At 33.9% G+C, this 6,579-nt stretch overlaps 1 protein-coding gene across 5 annotated transcripts in view; it reads left to right on the top strand.

Annotated features, from left to right (window-relative positions):
• The window catches only part of Ccnt2 (cyclin T2), a 46,498-nt gene that overhangs the window by 14,860 nt on the left and 25,059 nt on the right, over positions 1-6,579 (top strand). The gene's annotated exons all lie outside the window — the stretch shown is intronic.

Genomic DNA, 6,579 nt, shown 5'->3' on the forward strand with positions numbered 1-6,579 from the left:
CCACAATACTTTCATTTACATTTATGTTTTAATTGTCCAAAGGTTTTTTTTAAAAAAAATGAGCCAAGGATTTAGCTCAGTGACCCTGTGCCTTCCTTGTAAGTACAAGGTCCTAAGTTCAATCCCTGGTACCAAAAAAATAAAAATAAAATTTAAAAAAATATGGAAACAGTGTTCTCTAAATCCTTGAATGTTCATGTTAATGCCCTTTATGGGAGATTTTCTGGGTATCTTTTTTTCCTAGCATAAAGTATTGCTGATAGTTTGATAATCTAATTCCTTGTGTCATTTGTTTACCCTAAACAGCCAAAAGACTTAAAATCCAGTAATTTCACTATATAATACATCTACGTGTTGGTTGCATTCCGATGCATGGTGTTCTCCTTCAGTACGTGATTTCAGACCTCCTGTTCTTTTGTGTCTTAATCTTTCTTGAAATGTCTACTAGTTAGGAAGTGTTACAGTCTTTTTTTTTTTAAGGTAAAATGCACATAGATTTATTATTTTAAGTATACAATTCATTAAGTACATTCACATTGCTGAATACAGTCATCACCACTATCCATCTCCAGAACTTTTTCATCCTCTCAAACTGAAACTCTGTGCTCATTAAACAATTTCTCATCTCTCTGCACCCAGCCAGTGTTTCATTGTCTTTGGATTTGACTACTCTTCTAAACGGAATCTTGCCCTTTTTTGACTGATTTACATCAATTAGTATAATGTTTATACATCCATGTCTTCACATGTATTGGAATTTTGTCTTGTAGACTTGAATAATTTTCCATTGTATATGCCACATTTTGTTTATCCTTTCATCCATCAGTGTACACTTCTACCTTACAACTTTTGTGAAGGAGTAAATGATGCTTGTGAACATGGGTATACAATTAGCTATTGAAGATCTTTCATTCCTTAAGTGGAACTGCAGGACTATATAATAATTCTATTAAGGAACCTACCACATTTTATTTTTACAATAATACCATTTTTACATTTCCATCATCAGTATACAAGGATTCTAATTTTTGTATCCTTGCTAACATTTACTTTCTGAGTTTAGGGTTGTTTTTTATAGTAGCCATCTTAACTAATATGAACAGGTATCTTACTGTGGTTTTGATTTGCATTTTTTTCATGACTTCTTATGCTTTTTTAAAATCCCCAAAAAGTTTTAATGTTGTTAAAGTCCATTTTTTGTTGTTGTCCATGCTTTTGGTGTCATTCAAATTTCATTTCCAAAGCCAATATCATGAAGCTTTTTCTGTTTTCTTCTAAGAATTTATAGTTTTAGTTCTTAGGTTTATGTTACTTACTTTTAGTTGATTTTTATGTATGGGATGAGTTAAGGTTCCAATTTCATACTTTGGCACGGAATGTCATTTTCCTAGCACAGTTTATTGTTGTTGTTTTTTTAGGCAATTACCTATTACTTTGTTTCTTTACACACAACTCTAATTTTTTTCTTGTAGCTATTTGAATTAATCACAGTACTCTTATTTTTTGTGAGTATATTCAATATAATGTGCTTCAGAGTAGCTGTTCTGATTTTACAAGTGCTTTTTCTATTATTTTTGTGAAATATTAAATGTAGTTTGCTTTTTTCTGCTCCCCATTTTTATCTTCTCTTTCCTTTGTACCAATTTTGCTTTTGCTCCAGGATTTTCTCTTCAATAGAAAGTCCTAAACGAGAATCTTGAAAGATCAATTTCAAAATATCACAGGAACTTTTTAAGCCTTAAAGCTTCTTGGATCCACCACCTACTTAATAGATTGGTGGAACTCACCCCAGTGTTAGATAATTTTCTCAAACTACACTGCCATGATTTCCAGTGAATGCCTGTTGACTCTGAAGTTTTTCTGTTGCTAAATCCAGCACGTGCCCCATTGCTTCCCTTTGCTTCTTGCTACACAGGTACAAGATACTGTGGCTACAAAATAGCCTGTTTTTTCCTTACCTTTGTATATTTGGAGTTTCTTAGGAATGCCCTATGTTGTAAGTATCTGTAAGGTTTTAATTTTGATATCTCATTGCTCTTTTTTTCCTCTGGAAATTTTGTATTGCCTTTGCCACTATCTTAGTATTCTTCAGGTTTATTTTCAGTCGTCTTCAATTGTACAGCTTTCCAGTCACACTACAGTATTATTTAAATGTATTTCATGTCTGTAAATCCTTCTAGGAGAGTGAAGATTTTCTTTTTTAAGGAATCATTAAGTCACTTGAAGTTTGTTCTATTAAATAGGGAGGGTGATCCATGTGGGAGAGTTTGTTAGTAGATACTGAAATAAATTTTTAAGTAAATGTTTAAATTTTGTATAAAAATTTACAGTAAGAGACACATTACCATTAATCACTTTGAAAATACTCTCCCTCTGAACACATTTATGATACTGTTCTTAATAGTTTCTAAAGCAGTTCTGGAAGTCTTTCATATCTTTTGAGGCATGATCAAAAATTTGGTGAATGCTGCTGTCTGGTGCCATCAAGAGGCCAAGCAAGCTCATAAAAACATTATGGCCTGTCCTCATCTGCTTTTATCACCAGACAATTTCTGAATCTTACCCAAAAAATCAAAATGAACACGAGTTAAATGTTTTGAGCTGATTCAACATCAGGGAGCTGCAACAGTGCAATTAAAAACACTCAGAAATGAAGACTTCCAGTATTGTTTCAGAAAGTGGCTAGGAGAGTGGGATATGTGTTTGAAAGGAGAAAGTATTTCTGGGGGAATTAATGGCATTGTGTCTTGTAATAATTTTTTAATAAAGAAATTAACTGTTTTTCAATTGTACCCATATGCCATCAGTTATTTTCTCAAATTGATTCTTTTTCTTTTTCTTTTTGGTACCGGGGATTGAACTCATGATGTTGTGCTTGCGAGGCAGGCGGCAGAACCACTGAGCTAAATTCCAAGCCCTTAAATTCATTCTTTGAACAACTCTATATAAAGTCTCTCCAAAATTTTAAGTGTTATTTTGTAATACATTGCATTTGTCTGCCTAATTGCAGGGATGAAACATAGTGATTTATAAAAGTCTTAATCCTTGACCATATCCTATTTATCCCAAAATTTTAAAGTATGTAATTGTTTTTGGTGTGGTACTTGGGGTCAAACCAAGTTTTGCACATACTAGGCAAATGCTATAACACTGAGCTACACCCGAGATCAGTGATGGTGAACCTAGTGATGCTGAACCTTTTCGTGCAAGCCATAGGTTCACCCCTACTGCTATACACCAAAAAATATTTACTGTTTCATAACACTGTAATAATACCTGAGAGTGAGTAGTTTATTATGCATTGTTGCCTCATAGTTGTAGAGATTGAGAGGTCCAAGTTGAAGGCTCCAGCATCTAGGAAGAATTTTCTTGCTGATTAATCATATGGCAGAAGTGTAGAAGAGAGCAAATCTAGTCTCCCAGCCCTTTTTATAATGGTGTTAATCTGTTCATGCCAGTCAATCCCTACTGTCCTAACGCTTTCCCTTTAGATACCCCCTCCTCATATTGTAATTAAGTTTCCTACACAAAAATTCTAAGTGATGCATTCAAAGTTTTATGAATTTTTTTTTTCCCCAGTACCAGGGATCAGACTCAGGACCTTGCACTTGCAAGGCCAGTGGACACCACTGAGCTAAATCCCTGGACCGCTTTTAAATCAGGTCTCTAGAATAGAATAGAATTTTACATTAACAAATGTGTATTAGTGTTAGCAATGGCCAAAGCATTCAAAATTTATAAATTTATTTTCAATTTTTAGAACAGGAGATTTATTTGTAGTAGTACATAAAATTAGTTAAGGTGGTTTGGTTTGATACTGGGGTTCAAACTCAGGTCCTTGCACTTGCAAGGCAGGAGGTAGGTAAGGTAGTTTTAAGTGAAAATCAAATTAGATCATTATACACATGTTAGGGAATAAGGGGAGATTTTGGGAATCCCCTTACCACCCCATAGTGTGTTGGCATTGCCTTATATTTAAGATTCTGGCTGTAAAGCTGTCATATTAAGTATCTCTGGCTATTTAAGGAAATATACGTAATGAAGGTTTTTTTTTTCATTCTTTATGGAACTTTATGAAACTGTAATATAAGTAGAAGTAGCTTTTGAACATTTTGAAGTGTGACAATTGCACTGAAGAGTGCACTGTACTGATTTTAATTTTGAATTGAAAAATGCAAACAATGTAAAATAATTTACTGTTAAGCAAGCTTTTGCTTTGGTAGAACTACATTTCACATTGTTCAAATAACATCTGGATTGAGGTAAAGTGTCAGTGTAAGAATTCAAATTTTTTAGTATGGGGAAGATATAAAATACCATATCTAATCCTTTTTATATAGGTTATATACTATCAGAATAAATAAAATACATTAAAACTAATATTCTTTGTTTTTAATTGGTTTCCAGAACTTTGTAAGTTGACTGATGCCATATTTCTATTTGACAGTGCTGGTTTGACTCTAGGTACTTGTATCCATCAACAAATAAAATAGGGAGTTACACTAATTTATTTTCTGTCTCTATAGATTAGCCTAGTGTGGGCATTTCATATAAATAGAATGATATAGTGTGTGGTTTTTCACATAGTATATTGTTTTCGATGTCCATCCATGGTGTAGCATATACTGATACTTAATTCCTTTGTATCACTAAACAATATTCTGTCCATCAGGTGGCTGTACTTTTATTATACATCTATACATTGATGAACGTTTGGATTGATTCTAATTGTCTTGTAAATAATTCTGTGGTCAGTACAAGTTTTTTGTGAACATACGTTTTCAGTTCTCTTGGATATACCTCATAGTAGAATTGCTGTGTTAATATGGCAGCTCAAAACACCAGTAATGGATAGTTTTTTTAAAACATTTAAAGGAACTGCGAAACTGTTTTCTAAAGCTGCCATAGTATGTATCTTCCCACGAGCAATGTACATAGATTCCAGTATCTCCATATCTTTTTCGACACTTAAAAATTTTTTATGTGATCTTGGTGGATGTGAAGTGGTAACTCCCATTGTATTTCTCACTTTTTGGGGGGTACGTGTTTGCAGTACATAATGATTATAATCTTCGTGAGGAGTTGATACGTGTACATGACATCTCAATTCTTTGTTCATTGCCTTCCTTCCATCTCTTGGTCCCCTTCCCTTTTGTAGAAAAACTATCTTCCAATTTACTATTATCTTTTATTTTGCTCTTTATTTATATTTGAGGTTCTCATATAAGAGAAACCATGCGATGCTTATGTTTGTGTGTCTTATTTATTTCACATTATTTAACATGGTCTCATGGTTCATCTATTTTCCTACAAACAGGTCAAATTTATCCTCCTTTATGGCACAGTAGTACTCCATTCTCTACCATTTAGCTGTTGGTGGCATACAGGCTGCTTTCAGGATTTAGCTGTTAATGAGTTGTGCTGCTATAAAATGTGTGTGCATGTTGGGTTAAATGAAATTTCTAGTTTTCATTTTTATTTTTGAGGGATATCCATACAGCTTTCCATAATGGTTTTCTAGTTCACATTCCTATCAATAATGTAGAAGTGTTGCTATTTCCCATATAGACTTACCAGCATTTGTTATTATTAGATTTCTTAATGTATATCTTGGCCACTTGTACTTCTGAGAAGTGTCTCTTCGTTTCAGTTGCTGGTTTTTTTATTATCTCTTATTTTGCAGGGTCTAAATTTTTTCAATTCTTTGTATATTCTAGATATTAGTCCTCTGAGAAGTAACTAGCGAGAAATTTTTCACACTCTGGGTTCTTTTTACTCTGTTGATTGTTTCCATTGCTGTGCAAAAACTTTATTTTGATGTGACCCAGGTGTTATATTATTTCTCAGCAACTGGGGCTCTGTTCAAATGATCCTTGCCTGTACCTGTTGTCTTCCAGAATTTTACCTATTTTATTCCAGGAGATTGTTTCTGTTTGAACATTTAGATATTTGATCCACTTGGATTTCAGTTTAGTATATGTTGAGGGATGGAGTGTCTAGAGTCATTCCTTTAGAGCCAGTTTTCCTAATATCATTTGTTAAAGAGGCCATCTTTCCACCAGTGTGTGTTTTTGACTCATCTGCCAAAGTTGGTTTCTGCACCTTCTGTTCTGTTCCATTGATCCACATATCTGTTTCTATGCCAATATCCTGCTTTGCTACCCCCCACACACTAGCTTTGCATTATAACTTGAAGTGCAGGATTATGATGCCTTCTTCTTTGTTCTTGTTACACAGGATTCCTATTACTATTCTGGGTCTCTTATTTCATATGAATTTTAGGATTTTTTTTCTCTCCAGCTCTTTAAGGAACACAATTGGTGTTTTTTATTAGGATTGTATTAAATCTGTGTATCAGCTTTGGAAGTATGGCTCCCTGCCCCATAGGGTCTCACTGTGTAGTTCAAGTTAGTCTTGAACTCATTATGTAGTCCAGGCTGGCCTCAAACTTACAGTGATCCTCCTGCCTCAACTCTCCCAAGTGCTGGGATTACAGGCCTGCACCACCATGCCCTTCTAGTATGGCCATTTTGACAAATTCCATTTTCAGTCTTTTTTTTTTTTTTTTTTTTTTTTTTT

Source organism: Fukomys damarensis, unplaced genomic scaffold (assembly GCF_012274545.1).
Source record: "Fukomys damarensis isolate Sample0158 unplaced genomic scaffold, DMR_v1.0_HiC HiC_scaffold_29, whole genome shotgun sequence".
In the NCBI taxonomy this organism is placed as follows: Eukaryota; Metazoa; Chordata; class Mammalia; order Rodentia; family Bathyergidae; genus Fukomys; species Fukomys damarensis.